Source organism: Diabrotica undecimpunctata, chromosome 3, assembly GCF_040954645.1.
Source record: "Diabrotica undecimpunctata isolate CICGRU chromosome 3, icDiaUnde3, whole genome shotgun sequence".
Taxonomy (NCBI): Eukaryota; Metazoa; Arthropoda; class Insecta; order Coleoptera; family Chrysomelidae; genus Diabrotica; species Diabrotica undecimpunctata.
In genome coordinates this window covers 11,214,373-11,232,771 of record NC_092805.1, presented here as the reverse complement: position 1 = coordinate 11,232,771, position 18,399 = coordinate 11,214,373, and the positions used below count along the sequence as shown (strand labels likewise).

At 32.9% G+C, this 18,399-nt stretch overlaps 1 protein-coding gene across 1 annotated transcript in view; it reads right to left on the bottom strand.

Annotated features, from left to right (window-relative positions):
- LOC140436425 (cubilin homolog) overlaps positions 1–18,399 on the bottom strand; it is a 989,698-nt gene that overhangs the window by 115,231 nt on the left and 856,068 nt on the right. The gene's annotated exons all lie outside the window — the stretch shown is intronic.

Here is an 18,399-nt window from a genome sequence, read left to right as displayed (position 1 = left end):
TATAACATCCTTTTGCTATCATCCTTGTATAACTGGCCTTTGTAGCCAAGCCAAAATATTTGTTTGTTACAAAAACTTAGCACATAAAATTTTATTTTTCCAAGTTTTACAAGTTTCCGTAGAAAATTATAAAACGTACATTAAATAACAAATAATAAACCATAAAAGTAAAAAATTCCGTAGAAAATTAAAAAACTTACATTAAATAAAAAATAATAAACCGTAAAAGTACCAAGGGCGGCTAATGGAAATATATTTTAATAAGTATAGAGCTTTTTATATTCCCTATCCATTAACTGCTTTTATCTTTAAACAAAACTTCGATCAGAAGTCGTATTTTATTTTTCTATCCATCAGTTTTCCATTTTAATAGAAAACGGTTGATTGTTGTTACATATTTAACGAGGAATTAGTAAAGCTTTTATTGAGCTCGACGAGAATGTGCATATAAACTATCTCTCTGTAAAATTTTCGTGTAACGAAGATTATAGTATAATGATCAAAGGCTTCCATATTTTCGTTAATATTAAAGTTTAATATAGGATAAAAGTCTATTTAATATAGAAAAATATATTTACTTTATAATGACACAATAGATTATTTTAAAGTATCTTATAAAATTAGATACAAAAGTTTAGTAGATGAAAAATAAGAAATTTTCAGAAAATGTAGGTAAGCGAAGAATTAATATGGTTACTTTACAAAATAATACAAGCAGTACGTAAAGGTACTACTTGTACCAACATCTAAATACCCATTACGATGTAAAATTGAAATTGATGGGAAAGTAATAAAGCAGGAAGCAAGGTTTAGATATCTGAGAATAGATATAACTAGTTACGGAGATGTTGAAGAAGAAGTACGAAAACAAAGCTTAAAAGCAAGTAAAGCGGCGGGATCTCTTAATACGACAATCTGGAAGAACAAACACCTAAGACAAGACACAAAAACATCGATTATGTTTCTAACATGGTGGCCTTTTTCGCAAGTTCAGTTTTTTTATATCATCTGTATCAATTGTGTGATGGAAATCCTCTTACTATAATTCTATATGTTATATCCTGTTGAAGTTTTGAGTGTTTGGTTATTAGTGGTGTTGTTGACAGTTTCGTTTCCCTCGGTCTCTTGTTCTTCTCTTCTTCTTTCAGTACCCTGTCTGATTATTGAACGTTGGCGATCATATTGGCAATAATAACTTTGTTTATGACGGATCTCAATAAATTACCGGTGATCTCTTGATACCATTTTCGAAGATTTCGGAGCAAGGATGTTCTTCTTCGACCTGGGTATCTCTTTCCGATGATCCTACTCTGTATTATGAGGTGTAGAAGGTTATACCTCTGTGGATGTCTCATTACATGACCAAAATATTGTAACTGTCGAATTTTTATCGTTTTTGTTATTTCTGTGCTCTTTTTCATTCGATGTAAAACTATTTCATTTCTTATTCGATCAATCCAACTTATCCGCAATATTCGTCAATAAATTATTATCTCACAGGCCCTAAATTTTTTCACTAATGTCTCTGTAAGGGTCCAGCTCTCCATACCATACAGCAATGTGGACAATATGTTCTTCTAGTACTTGGAATCTGTTGTTTGTTGTGGTTTGTGTATTTTGCTTAGTAGGTCTATTTATTTGTAATTTCTTCCTTTTTTTTTTTGGTTACTTTTTGCCACGAGGGAGTTTCGTGTTCATTTGTATGACTTTCCATATCTTCTTCGCTCGATGACTGCTATGGAGAGTAATTTGGGTTTTCGACTGTATGTTGAGGGTGATGTATTTGATTTGAATGAGTGTGTAAGGGTGCTAGATTTGTATTAACTTGAGCCGATGGAGATGATTATAACAATAAAGTATGTTAGGTAGGTTAAGTGCGTTTTTATAAGTAAACAATTGGCAAACTTCTACACTACTCAACAATTGAAGTGGATAATTTTAAAATTCCTAAAATTAACATATAAAACTATTTTTAAAATAATTGCCTGTACTATACTCTCTCCGTTCGGCTCGCGGAGATAAGAATACGGCCGAGGTCAGAAGCCCTGCCCGTCGTAAGAGGCGACTAATGGGTAGGAATTGAGAGGTGGAGAGCCGTCGCTTGAGGTGTCGGGTCAGTAGAAACGCACTCTCGTGGGACCACTCTACTATCATTCCAAGAGAACCAGGCGAGGTTGAACGAGCTGAGCCCGCACACACCGCTTTTGGCCTTACCCCACCAATAGGGGTGTCGGTGTCTCGGCACGTACCCGCCTGGAGATTCAAGAGTGGTAGAGGAGAGATCCTCGGCGGCGGCCTGTCTACGTGCGAGCTGGAAATTCCTCTGCCTGCGTCACCTGTCCGGCCGTGGGAGGGGATAACGGATGGGTGAGATAATCGCAACACAGGTACTACGGGGAGGGTGGAGTCCCGCGATGCGTATGCAACGCGCCACCCTCTTTTTGGTGTCGGACTCGTAGGGGCAGTGGAGGCGCTAACGGTTGTATGCTGAAAGGCCACGTAGACCAGGGTCCTGCCAGTTTTTATAATTGGAGGTCACAAAGCTAAGCTATGTACTATACTCTATATGCTATCTTTATTGCCAATATTTTTTGCATGTGGTTTTTTTCTCTCTATTCTTATTGGCCCTTATCTCGTACAAAGAGAGACGATGTTCCAAATATGAATATATCATTCGTATAAAAGTGCTTGTATTGGCTTTACCAGCTGTCAATAAGCCAAGAAATCTATTAATCACAAAAACATTATGCCGCAAAGACGTTTAGAACTAGTGCAGCTCGAGCAATTAGTTCGTTGGATCCAACAAGGCATAACTCAACAAGAGGTTGCTATGAGGCTAAATGTGTCGCAAAGTGTGATAAGTCTTGCATGGAATCGGTATGTAGCAACTGGATCTGCAACATACAGGCATGGACGAGGAAGAGAACAATCTACAACTCGTCGGCAAGACCGTTTTGTAGTTCTGACGGCAAGAAGAAACCCAACATTCACGGCTTCCAGAATTAACAGTATCTTCAGGCATGCTATTGGACGAGCGATTTTTAGTCAAACTGTCAGAAGACGATTACATGCATCCAATTTAAGGGCTAGATGGGATACCCATACGCGCTACCCATCCACGACTAACTAGGAAGTAGCGTGCATGCAGATATCACTGGGCGATGGAACACTATCAGTGTAATTTCGAAAATAGGAGGAATTATCTCTTTACTGACGAGTCCAGATTTCGTTTGTATACGATTGATGGCCGAATATTGGTGTGGAGGGCACGAGGACAGCGTTACAATGAAAATCTGAGAGTCGCAACCACTCTTTTTGGAGGCGGATCCATTATCGTGTGGGGAGGCATATGTTTTGACGGTCGACCGGACTTAGTCGTCTTAATTAATGAGACAATGACTGCTACACGATATCTAGACAGAGTCATAGTACCAATAGTTGTTCCATTTTTTGGTGCAATAGGCGAACAATTTGTTCTGATTGATGATAATGCTCTCCCTCACCGTGCGAGAATTGTCAACGAGTGTATAGAAGCTCATGGCATTACAAGAATGGAGGGGCCACCATGTTCACCTGATATGAATTGCATTGAACATGTTTGAGTCGAAATGTCTAGGCAACAAAACAGGCTCTTTCAACCGCCCCAAATCTTAGATCAGTTGGCCAATACATTACGCGCGATTTGGGAACGTATACCGCAGCAGTTCATCAATCATTTAATAAGAGGTCTTCCAAATAGAGTTAGAGCACTAAGGCGACACAGAGGTGGACTCACACACTATTCATTCTTCTTTTCGGGACATTAGAAATTGAGCAGAAATAGAAATTTTAGGTTGTTAATTTTACAATTTTTGTTTATTTTCTATTTTGTTTTCTTAAAGAATTCCTTTTTTTCAGTTTATCTGTATGAAAATACGAAGTAAAAATAAATCTTTATTTATATCACTCCATTTTTCTATTGGACCTTAGGAACAAAAAATAAACTATACATTTTCATAATATTCACTTCAATTGTTGAGAAGTGTATATAGTCTCTATAGAAGTGTATATATAGTTTTTAATGATTTTAATGAAATTTGGTGGGATGTTTTATTATATTATAAAGATTTTTCAGAAAGTGGTTGAACAACTTTGAATAATAAAAGGCTTGTTCCCCCCTTTTTTTGTATTTATTGCTATTTTGCAGCAAACGTAATAAATAAAAACATTATCTGTACCTTATAGAAAATTTAATTATCGCTATTTTATTTTGTTATGACTTTGCTCCAAAATGAATTGTTTTAAAGTTATAAAGAAGAAAAGTAGAAAAAAATCAATATTTTTAGTCATTTCTAAATATTTTAGTTTTTTTATTAATATTTTCGACTATTCAATTATTATTACTAAAGATATCATTTACACAAATTTCTGCAAAAATCCGAATACTACCTCTCCGATCCAGTTCAAAACAGATCCGCCCTAGTGTATATTATAAAAATCAGTAAATTAATTGCTAATGATTAATATTAAATCTTATTATTGTTTTAAAAATACCGTGGAAATATTACATACCAAGAAAAAGTCGATTCCATTTTATCTTTGCTCCAACTTTAAAATCGTATAATCTCCAAGACATCGAAAATTTCTCCCTTTCATTCTTTTGTTTATATAAACTCAGACAGTTCTTGTCAAAAATTTTAAGCTCTTAAAAACTCAATAAAATTATTTGAGTGTCAGGTTTTAGAGAGAAAGCCATTATCTTTTATAAATTGCTATCGACAAGTCCTCAGCGGCTAAAAGTTGTCGAATTGCATTATTTTAGCCAAAGCTGCTCACCAGACCATCACAAACTTGCTTTAAAACAATTCTTTCTCTCGAATAATAAAAGAAATAAAATACATTTGTGGCAGAAACGTTTACTGAATCATTTCATTTGGAGACGTAATTCTGTTACCGATAGAAAAAGGAAATGTGACCGATGTACCGTATTTTCCGAGTAATAGCGGGGAACATATCGGTCAATTTTACAAAACGGGCTATTGAGATTAAAAATTTATGCGGACAATATTGGTCTGCGTATTTTTGTTAAATGTGTATTGTCAATTTTATTTAATAGTCTAACAAAACTCTACCTTCTTTGGATCTTTGGTAAATTTAGTAGATTTGTGACCGATATAGTCGGAAATAGAGGAGTATCAGAGTGGATATGATAACTTCAATGTCCATCAGCTCAATAACCTACGGTGTGCAGATGATACAAATAGTGTTTTCCAATATTATAGAAGGGCTGCAAAACCTAATAAACAAGATAACGGAAACAAGTAGAACATATGGACTGGATATGAGCACCAGCAAAACCAAGCTAATGATCATCAGCAAAGAAAACATAACTGGAGCAAATCTGTACGTGAACCAAATGAGAATTAAACTTGTTTCACAGTACAACTACTTCGGAAATTTAATCAATGAGTCGTGAGACCATATCCAAGAGATTAAATGTTGCATCGGAAAGTCAAAAAGCGCATTCTTGACTATTGCGCTCTGTGTTCAAGAGTCATGACCTCAGCTTACCTTGAGCGCATTGAGCTCTGTGTTCAAGAGCCATGACCTCACCTTAGAAACAAAAACAAGGCTTTTTAAATGTTACGTGTACTCAGTGCTTCTGTACAGAGCAGAAACGTGGACATTAAAGGCGGAAACTTTATCAAAACTTCAGACTTTTCAGCTATGGTTATACAGAAGGATCCTGAAGATACCATGGATAGACAAAGTCACCAATGAAGAAGTACCCATGACCTCACCATGAGCGCATTGAGCTCTGTGTTCAAGAGCCATGACCTCACCTTAGAAACAAAAACAAGGCTTCTTAAATGTTACGTGTACTCAGTGCTTCTGTACGGAGTAGAAAAGTGGACATTGAAGGCGAAAACTCTATCAAAACTTCAGGCTATTGAGCTTTGGTTATACAGAAGGATCCTGAAGGTACCATGGACAGACAAAGTCAGCAATGAAGAAGTACTACGGAGGGTAAACACAATCGCGGATTTGGTCAACATCGTGAAGGGGCATAATCAGCAGTACTTGGGACATACAATGAGAAATTAAGGCAGATATGAGCTACTTCAATGCATGTTGTAATGTAAAATTGAAGGAAAAAGGACCTCAGGATGAAGAAGAATAACCTGGCTTGTTAACCTAAGACCAAAAACCAATTGTGCAAAGAGCAGATGAGAATAAAATTCAACTGATGTGAAGAGCAAATAAACAACTTAGGGGTACTCTGGGGTAGAACAAACACTGTATGTAGCCTTAAAAGAATAGTCATTCTAAGAGAAAATAACCTTAAGAAAAAATCTGGAAGGGCGTTCTAGAATCTTCTGAAATAGACCATTTTTTTATTAACTTAATGGGGATGCTCTTTTATCAGTTTACCATATTTAACATAATAACCATATTTAACTTGTTATAACTTCTTTTATCGAAGGCAATGTCAGATCTTTTTCCATAGAGGAGGATGTAACGTACCAGGGAGCATTTACTAAAGACCTTAACACTTTATTCTCGAAGCGTAGGAGTATTGTAAGATTAGAATTGCTAGTGGTGCCCCAACGCTGAATAACATTATAACCGTATGGGCTTGAGTATTGCTTTGTATAAAAGCAGTTTGTCGTCTAATGTTAATTTAGAGTTTCGACCAATCAACCAGTACATATGTCTAAATTTAATGCCCAGTTGTTTTCTTTTGGTAAAGATGTGCTTCTAGCAAGTCAGTGGTTTGTCAATATGGATACCTTAGTATTTTGTCGTTCGCCTTACTTAATTGCTTGCCATTGAGTGTGACTAGAGGGCATTCACCTCGTTTCTTTGTGTAGGTTGCATGTATTGACTTGGTTTCATTTACTCTAATTCGTCATTTTTTTCGCCAAGTTTCTATTTTATTTAGGTTTTCTTGTATATTTTCTGATGCTTTTGTGGGATTAGAGGTCATGGCCAGTATTGCGGTGTCGTCTGCAAAAGTAGCAATTTCTGTGTTACTGCTGGATGGGAGGTCTGCAGTGAAGGTTAGGTACAAAATATGTCCTAGTACTTCCTTGCCTCTAAAAATGCTAAATGGTATACTAAACTGCATAGTTTTTAAATTAGATAATAGTATTTTTAATTCTTTGATGCAGGGATTTACGTCAATTTACGTCTAGTTGGCAAGACACACTTTTTAGAACGGAGAATGAGTTAAATAATATGTTTATTTAACTCATATTATTATAATATGTACACAGTAGGAGAGCACATTGCTTAATAGTCATAGTGGCATTTTTGTAAATATTGTAAATAAGTTCAATATACCTATGATCAATCCTGCTGTCATTCATTGCTTCTATAAGGCTAATTATTTCGATCGTGTCGAACACTTTATATAAATCTATGAAGGTGAGGACAGGCGATTTGTTGTATTCCATAGATTTTTCAATTGGTGTCTTTACTCTATGGAGGTGATCATTGGTGCCATAATTTGAACGGAATCCTGCCTGCTCTCTAGGTTGGTAGAAATCTAATTTTTTCTCCAATCTTGATGTCACTAACCTAGTGAAGAGCTTGTATATGTGGTTCAACAGGCTAATAGATGTAATAGAGGTAAGCTAAATTATTATCATATGAATGCGTGTATATAGTAGTAGTAGTGCATTTTTTTTTATTTATTTTAGTAAATTCTCGAAATATGAAATGAAGAGGGCACTAACTACTAAAGAGTTAATGGCTTTCTTAGAAGAAGACTCAGACTGTGAAAATGCTGACTCTATTGATGTGGTTTATGTGCCGCCGGAAACAGATGAAATTTCCGATGTAGAAGACATTGATGATAATATTATTGGTACAGAAGGAATAAAAACAGATATTGCAGGTACATATGAAATACAAGTGAATGGGAATTCTGACGATTCTGATGATATTACTCCAAATTTGTCCCAAGTTGGGTAAAAACAGATACTCCTTCGTACTCGGCAGTAATTCAACATCAGTCTGATCGATATTTAGAAAATATAAAAGCCAACCATGGAGGCAAGTCACCTATTGAAGTTTTTTCGCTCTTTTTTGATAAAGAAGTAAGTGAGAGCATTCGATATTTTACAAATATTTATGCATCGCAGAATAACCGTCACGATTTTGAAATGAATGATACAGATTTAAAAAAATTTATTGGCATATGTATATTATCTGGTTATCACACTCTGCCTCAAGTTGATATGTATTGGTCGAAGGATGAGGATAAAAAAGTGCACATTGTAAGAGAAAGCATGAGCCGACATAGATTTCGTTCAATCAAACAGAACATACATTTGTCAGATAACACCTTACTGAATAAAAATGATAAATTTACAAAATTGTCACCAATTTTTGAAATAATTAACCGAAAGTTTGCACAATTTGGAGTCTTTGCAAAAAATCTTTCCATTGACGAGGAAATGGTTTCATATTTCGGGCGACATTCGTGCAAAATGTTCATCCGTGGAAAACCTGTTAGATTTGGTTTTAAACTATGGTGTTAATGTTCTAATACTGGTTATTTGTTTAAATTTATTCCATACGGCGGAAAAACTGAGAAAACAGATAATAGTTTTAGCTTAGAAACGGCAGTTGTTTTGAATTTACTTTCGATAGTTAAAAGAAGAAGAAGTAGAAGACAATATTAGGCAACTTTCCCTTAAATACAATAAATTACAATTTTTTTACAATTACAGTTACATTTTTATTACAGTAAATTGTGGTTTAGTCTTAAATAAATACAATATTTAACTTAAACTTTCCACAACACAATAGTTTAAGAACCTCTTTAAATTAAAAAGTAATGTTAATATAATTTAACAATTTATTGCATTAACTTAGACTGTTACTTTGATGCCATCGCATTTTTCTTAAACCAAACATACTTTGTATACATTCTTTTAAAAAACTATGAAAGTATACATCCTGAAAATTACTTATAAAGCGCCTACATATAGACAAGCAGCTGAAAACTCCTGCACAGTTTATGAGACATGGAGCTTTTCCTTCGCCTCGTTGTTTCTTTCGCTTTCTTATTTCAATATTGAAGCTTCATACCAGGCAGTAGTATAATTAAAGTTTCAGGTTGAGTGCCGGTAAGAGAATAATTATTTTAATTGGATTTCGTCTATATGAGCCTTTTGTATCTATAAAGCACACGCCGCAGCGTAGTTTGTGTTGTGTGTAAATAAATCAGTAAATTAAATTTAAAATGCTCAAAGATATACAATCCGTTTAAAATGTTTCCGTTGTTTTTATTATATTCTCTTATTGGAGTTTTTCTGTTGCCTTTCCCTTGTTCAACTTTTAATTTATTAAAGTATTCTTAAACAGTTTCATTAATCTAGGATATGTATTTTATATCACTAGTAGGAATATACCCTGATCATTCTTAAATCAAAATCCATACTCATTAAATTACATTTGTATCCCAGTGTTAAAAAACTATTCGTCTTAAAAAGAAATCGGCGATAGGCAGCCCTGGAGCAAATGCCGACTTTCATTGATCTGAAACAGTTAATGATAATTTGTTTCTCACTTTTATTTAAGATGTTGATTCTTCGTAAACCTTCTTTATTCCTTTAATGAACTTATGTTAATATTTGCTTCCTAAAATACTTAGCATAATTCAACAGAAATCCATGCAAAGTTAATATTTATGTTCTTAGTTTGCAGTTACTTAAATTCTCATTTGATGAACTAGACTTGGATGGCCCGAGAATAGGTTATTTAGAGCACTCACAGAACTTATGGAATCCCTGATGTGATAACGAGAGCTTCTGCTTCTGACATATCTAATATAAAGTTTCTTGTGTTGATAATAGCTTTCTAAAAGAATGCATATTTTGAAAATGTGTAATATATTTGATTCATTTCAACAGATTTCATTTTAGGGGGAGTAAAAACATATTAATAGATAATATTAAACGCACTATAGAGAAAAATAACAGCCTAAAATTTCTACGTAGAAAGCTAACGAATGGGAAATGCCAAATTCATAAATTAAGAAACAAGCAAAATGAACTAATATCACATAGAGAGGTAGAGACAAGTTAATACAGGTCGTCGAAGAGTTTTACGATGAATTATATGAAAGTAGATGAGAAGATCAAACAGTAATACAAACAGCCATTTCAAAGAAGGTCATGAATCAAGGTTCCGAATCATGGTACAATGAACACAAGGTATGATACATAATGTTCCAAAATCGGTTCGCGTAACGCATGACGTAGTCAAGACCGCTTCTTAACGCAACATTTGAATGTAAGTATAGGAAAGAATTTTAATTTTAAGTGTTTTTATATAATTTGGCTAATTTAATTATAGTAATTATAAAGAGATGATAAAATTATGTTTATATATATATAGGCTTATAATAATACAATTTTGAAGTTAATTTAAATTTATTAATTTTTGGTACAGTTATTTTGTTAACATAGATATCCTTTATAAAACAAGTTTTAATTATCTTTTATTATGTACGTAGGTACAGGTTAATCAACTTATACTCCAGAGTTGATATTTCAGATGTTTAAAAAGATACAAAAAAGTGGTAATGAAGGTACACTAAATTTGTACGTATATACTGAACTAAACACAAAATCAAAATAAATAATGATAAAGTCAACTTTATTTAGATCAGATGAGCTAGCTGGCCATTGAATATGAGTGTAGTAGTGAGGTCACACAATATTGCACAATATTTTAAATGACATCTTTTGTAATTTTCACACATAAAATTATCTTGGTATTGTTTAATAATGATAACATTTTATATTTTAATAATGATAACATGATTTAACAAAGAAAAATATGTTATTTTGGAAGATTCTAAATTGATTTCCTTCGAAACAGATCTTATTGCAAATTGCATAGCAGGCTGAGACTAGTTTCTCACTTAACAAATTGATATGAAAGAACCATTTAAGGTTGCTGTCTCAAAAAATAACAACAATTTTACAGTAACATGTTAAAAAGCTTTAAACTGATATATTCATATAAAATCTGGGTCTTCGTTAATCTACAAAATAAAAGATATTATAATGGAGTTTTTTCTAGTTGCATAACTATGCACATCACTCAGTTTATCCAAATGCTTTTAAAAGCACCTATTTTTAACACATAACAAACATTCAAAAATAGCGATGGTTCATGAAGAATAAAAATGAATTAATGCAGAGCTGGATGAATTACTACAGAGCGCAGATATCGTTAGATTTGTAAAGTCACAAAGACTAAACTGGCTAGGCTACTTAAAAAGAATGCCAGATAATCGAGCTGTATAAGTAATCCAGAGATTAAAACCCCAAGCAAATAGGACAAGAGGTATGCCCAATAAAAGGTGGATAGAGGATATAGAGGAAGATCTTCAAACCATGAACATCAGGCAGTGGTGAAGCAAAGTATTCAACATGGTATTCAACATTTTACCACCCATCAAATTTTTTAAGCTCTTGCGAAGTGGATATTTTTATAAAGAGACATATGTAAGCATATTTCTAAATTATTTTTCTATTATAAAATAGATGACTTAGTTAGTATTGAGTTACTTTAAAATATATTTATTATCTCATAGCTTGCAATTTGCAGTCATCACCATTGATAACCGATATTATTGTCGAACTTTTGTTTTTATACAAGCCTTCTGTCTTTCCGGTGTAAAGTCGTCTGAAGTCGATATTTATTGTGTTTGGTGTTTGAACTAATTTGTGCCTTATTTTCATAGTATTATATTGTTTGGTAAGTAAATTTTGCATATAATAATCGGTGAATTATAGTAATGTGTATATTTTTTATTTTATTAAATTTAAAAATAAATAAATCTAAAATACCATATTGAATTATAAATCAGATTTTTCTTTATTGTAATCTACTATGTTTTTATTTCAGTAATGAAATGGAAATGAGTGACAGTAAATCAAAATACGCAAATCTACTACTATTTACCTATACAAAAAGAGTGCGTATATTATTAGTATATGTATGAAAACAAAAATTAATATTTTGTCTTTACACCGGTACCCCCAGTAAAAGTAAAGGTTTTACGCTACTGAAAATCTATCTTTTATTCAATTATAACCAAAACAAAACATTTAAAAAAAATCGATAATTTTTTGACCATAATTTCAAAATTAATGTGTACGTTAAGCTGTAATAACGGGTTCGAGCGGTCTTGACTACGTCACACTCCTGTGCCTGCTGTCAAATGTCATGCGCAATATCATACCTTGTATTCATTGTACCATGGTTCCGAACTAATGCCAGAGATAAAGGTAGATGAGATTGGACAAGCATTGGGAAAAATGAAAAATAACAAAGCTGCAGGAGAGGATGAAACTGTAATAGAAGCTATCGTAAATGGAGGAGTATTAAATAAATTAAGAAAACTGTTTAGTTTTTAGTCTATGTTTGCAGTAAACAAAGGTGCCCAAAAAATGCCACCATACTTTAACCATCCTTTTGCATTAAAAAGGAGATTGAACGGACCTAGAAAATTATAGACCTATTAGCCTGTTGAACCACATATATAAGCTTTTCACTAGGTTAGTAACATCAAGATTGGAGAAAAAATTAGATAGATATCTACCAAACTAGAGAGCAGGCACGATTTCGTTTAAATTATGGTACTAATGATCATCTCCATACAGTAAAGACACTTATTGAAAAATCTATAGAACTGGGAAGACCATGTAGCGGGCAGGTCAAAAGTCCAAATTAAAGGCCAAGAGCAAACAAACGTAGTAGAGGAAGACCACTTACACGTAGGGCTGACGACATCAGGCGTGTCACCAAAAATTGGCAACAAAGAGCACAAAATCGCAAAGAATGAAGGAGTTTAAGGAAGGCCTATGTCCAGCAGTGGACGTGATAAATGACGGCTGGATGATAACACTGATATTGAAAATTAAATTTAGTTACACTTATACCTTCTTAATCCAGTAAAATAAGGCAAAAAAGGGGGCAAACCTCGGAATGAAAGATAATAAGCTGAAAATTTGCATACGTCTTTATTTTGATGGTATAAAACTTACCTTAAAAGTCTCATATAATCACGTGTCCGCGACTTAAGATATTAAAGGTCAAAGGTCACGAAAATGAGTTTTCTGCAAATATCTCGTTTCCCTTACACTTTATGACATTTAAGGTGGTTAGAAAAATTGTAGAATGGAAAATTCTCTTCAATTTTTGTCTCAAGTATTTTTATGTACCTTTAACCCTTCTTAAGATAGAGCACAAAGAGTGGGGGACCGCTTACCTGTGTATACGGTAACGCGAAGTCAGCCAGTAGGATTCAATAAATAATAAATAATAATATAGTTAATTATTTACTTAAAATACTATTATTATCATTAAATTTTTATTATTTAATATTTAATAAACTATATTTATAGATATTAATTATAAAATATATATTTTTTATATAATATTTATTTTATTTTTACTCAGACTACGCTAAGAACATTAAAGCAATGGAACAACTAAGAAGAACTGCCGGTATTTCAAAATCTTACGAACTCCGTTTTGATGAAACAATAAATGTGCCTATCAGCCAAGAACAATTTTTATTGAACACATCTAATAAAAAAATCTTTATAGACATGCTTATCGACAAAAATAAAAGCTGTTAATATCACTACAAAACAAGCTAGAGATGATGCTGATGTTCTCATTGTAGAAGCTATTGCAGAGTCTGAACATGTAAGAAAAACTTCCGTCATTGTAGGAGAAGATATTGATTTGCTAGTTATCTTGATAGGACGAGCTCAATCACATCAACAAGAAATTAAAAAAAAAAAAATTGGTAAGGGTAATGCGCATCTATAACACATCTTATTTTTACACGCGTTTAGTGGATGTGATACGACTTCTGCGATTTATAGGAAAGGTAAAATATCGTTTATTAAAATTTTCGAAAAAAATCACCATTTACATCAGTCACCTCAACTATTTCAACAAAAAAACTGCTCTGTACAAGAATTATTTGAAAATGGAGTACGTATTTTCTTAGCAGCGAATAATGCTCCAACATCAGAAGACGATATAGACTCTTTTCCATACACCCAGTTCATCAAATCAACAAGACTCAACAAACCAGTGCAGTTATCAAGTTTTCCACCTTCAAGTGCAGCAGCTCGTCAGCATATCATTCGTGTCTATTATCAGACCCAAATTTGGTTGGGAAATGATTTAGAACCCCAAGAATTCGGCTGGGTAATGCAAAATGAATTTCTGGAACCAATAACAACATTATTACCGCCAGCACCAGAAGAACTGCTGAATACAATATTTTGCAATTGCAAGAAAGGTTGTGGTTCTAATTGCGGATGCAGGAAATTAGGATTGCAATGTACTTTAATTTGTGGGTAGTGTAATGGACAATTATGTCTAAACGCTTCATCAACTTCAGATGATTTCAATGAAGAACGTGAATATGCTCCTGATATTCTTGAATATTTTTATTCTGATACTTTAATAAACGAGAATGATGATGATGAATCCGATATTGAGCAGTCAGAGGAAGAAGAAGAAGAAGAAGAAGACGATGAAGAAGAAAATTAATACAAAAATATTAACCATACATAATAAAAGAATACATATTATATTTGTAACTTTAATAAATCAAGTATTGGATTAATAAATAAATATATAATTTAAAAAAATAATAAATATGATTTTTTCAGTATTTAAATAAATATAAAAATGATTATTGTTGAATTCTGCACTTGATCTTACTTTATCGTATATACAGCTGTTAAAAATATCATTAAAGTTCATTTGAAATATTTCATTTAATATTGTATGTTTGTTAATAATAAAATAAATATTATATAAAAAATATATATTTTATAATTAATATCTATAAATATAGTTTATTAAATAATAAATAATAAAAATTTAATGATAATAATAGTATTTTAAGTGAATAATTAACTATATAACTTATTATTTATTGACTCCTACTGGCTGACACAGTTACACAGTTCGCGTTACCGTATACACAGGTAAACAGTCCCCCACTCTTTGCGCTCTATCTTAAGAAGGGTTGAAGGTACATAAAAGTACTTCAGACAAAAATTGAAGAGAATTTTCCATTCTACAATTTTTCTTACCACCTTAAATGTCATAAAGTGTAAGGGAAACGAGATATTTGCAGAAAACTCATTTTCGTGACCTTTGACCTTAAATATCTTAAGTCGCGGACACGTGATTATATGAGACTTTTGAGGTAAGTTTTATACCATCAAAATAAAGACGTATGCAAATTTTCAGCTTATTATCTTTCATTCCGAGGTTGCATTCTTATTTTACCGGACTATCTGGTTGCTAAAAAACTAAAAAGATTTCAAAAAAATTAACGTGTTGCCAATAAAAAATTCTACAAAAAATTAGTGCGTTTTCGCATCATTGGCGGTAAACTAGCCTACAAAATGTGCCCCTTAAAAATAAGTATAACACGTTTTTGCATATTTTTAAATTCCCTATAGGGGTCGAAATTTAGAGGTGGCAACCTGTAAAGCAAAATTCACAATAAATCTGATTTCTGATAAGTATCTGTAAGAAAAATAAAGAAAATTACATCTGCACATAAAGTTTAAAAGATTCTCTTGAAATAATGTTTCCATATTTTCAACCACGTAACATTCTGCCAAGTATTTCTATTCGTTTAATCCTATTCATTTAATATTCCCGTCTAGTCAATAATAACTCAGTGTCGAACTTCGCAACAAGCATCAGAATTCTCAGTACTTATGGAAACTACTAATCTAATTTGCCAGTATGTTTAAACTTGATACAGATATTTGAAATAGGTGGAATTCGCGAACTGAACATTTGATGCAACAAAATAAACTGGAAGACATAAGCTAACTTTGCCAAAGTAAATGAACAAGCAAGACCGAAGTATGTTTTGTATGGAGATAACATAAGTTATAATTATTCTATTAATTATTTATAAGTAGGTAAACTTAATTTTTGTTATATATAAAACTCATCCGTTTTATGTTTTTATTATTTAGGGTAAAGGGAAGAGAGATGGACCACCTTTTAGAAAACTGAAGCTTGTTTCTTTATTATGTAACGAATTATTTTGCCTACTATAGGGTATTACTAATAGGGGTAGAAGATTGGGGATAGAAATTACTGGAGGCGAAGATAAGGCAAGCAAAATAAACGCTACTTGTGCGAACGGCACTCAGGGTTTGATAGGAGAGCTGGAGTCGTGGATAAGTAAATGACATGGGGTTAAATTGGGGCAACTACAAAAATATAAAAAAAAGTCATGAATCTATTGGAATAAACAAAACAACAAGAAACAGGAAACACCTCTAGTAATTTAGAAAGAGCGCCCCTTCGAGGTGCCTAATTATAACTATTACAACAGCTAGTTGTAACTTTCGAAATAATTATCAGAAATGCAAAACATATCTTTTTCAATCTAAAAAGGTTAGTTAAAAAAAATTTTAAGAAACAAAATTTAACATTTATTTTTGTGTCACCACAAAATAGACAGTGCAAAAATGATACAACAATAGTCGCAAAATACAAAAAAAACTTACAGGTGTCAACTTACAGGTTTAACCTCTTCTACAAAAATAAAAATATGTCACAACAAAACAAATTAAAGCTAGCTGTCATATGTCAACATTCAATTTTGATGACAAAGAACAAATGGGTTGATAGCATAACCACGCCTTGATTTACAATATAAAATACATATTATCTTATTTAAATTGTTATAAAAGGAATTACTGTTATTTAAAAGAAAAGGTCTATTTTACTATAGAAATTAAACAGAAAATGTTACCTTTAATTTACATAAAATTTTGCACTGAAAATTCTGAGGATGAAACGGGATACTGGACATACTAATATTTCTGGGAACTATCTGGACACGATCGAAGAAAACCTGGATCTATTTGAGGTTGAAAGTTGAAAGTAGCACATTCAAATACAAAACTGCTCCAGAAACAGAACAGGAACAAAACGAGGTTGAGGGGGGACACTTATGCACATCTTGTAAACGGGAACCATCATTTACTTTTCAGATGTTTACACAAATCTTTAAAACATCGCAACAAGTGGTTACTCTTCAAAATCTGACATATTACATAAGCGTAAAATTCCTTTTACTTTAAACAAATTGACTGACCTCTGTAACTACATATTGAACTGCTATATACTAAAAAACTTCACTAATTCCGATAAAAAAAACAATAAGGAAATACTATTACGAACTAGATGAAAATTCGGACCAACACCGAAACCACTGCCTCTGAGTGCGGCTCCACTAAGAGTGATGAAATTATCTTTAGAAATTGATCGCATAAGTTAGAATAAACAAAGCACTTTGGGTATAAACGAAACACAACGGAAATTATCGACTTGGCGACGTGAAAAGAAAGAAATATTATTTGGGTCTTAAATTGAAAGATACGAACTAAGAAACATTGAAAAACTTCTTCGTTATTATAACGCATATATGAGGGGATTTAAATTTAATAAATATACGAGGGGATTTTCAAATGCTACAATTATATAAACATCAGAATAGAAGAAAAATGTATAACATAACTTAACATTGGTATTTATTTTGTTATAAGTAGAAATTAGAAATTATAATTCTTAAACCTAAAAAAATATAATGCACTGACACGTCATCGGTCCATCTCTTCTCAACTGTGGAGGTGAGATGGGCCACTAGGAGTAGGAGAGATGGACCAAGCTAAACCTTTTTCTTTTTAATAGCAAGAGACTTTCCGCACTTGTTACAGAGATTAGCGAAGCCAGTACAAGTTTCATGTATCCAGCGCTTACAAAAAATACATTGTGACCAGTCATCTTTTTACATGTTTGACGATAGTCCTCGTTGCACCCAACACACTCATTTTCAATATCACTCATGTTTTTATCACCACTAGTTTCGTTTAGAGTAACATCTTCAGATAGTGACGATTCGCTTGGCTTTATTTTACGTTTTTGTTTTTTTTATAGGTTTTGAGCTTTTTTTAATCAAGGCATCCTTCTTCATTTTAATAAAGTCGTGAGCAGTAATCTCTCCAGTTATTTTTACAACTCTTTTTACTGCTGCTAATACAGACACGGACGTTACCTCATCAAGATCCTTTCCGGAAGTTATATTTTCATCAGTAATTGATGACTTGTTTGGGCTACCGTGCAAGGATATTTTACCACTAATTCTAGAGTGACCTGGTTGAGGTCATTCTGACCTAACTGGGAAATTCATTGTTTCTGTTTCTGGGGGGATGTGTGTCAAATATGCATATTCTGGGATTATCAATGGATTAAACGGATAAATTCCCGTGGATTTAAATGCAGAAGCCGTATTTTGGACAGTTGTTGAGTTTCCCCATGCTCACC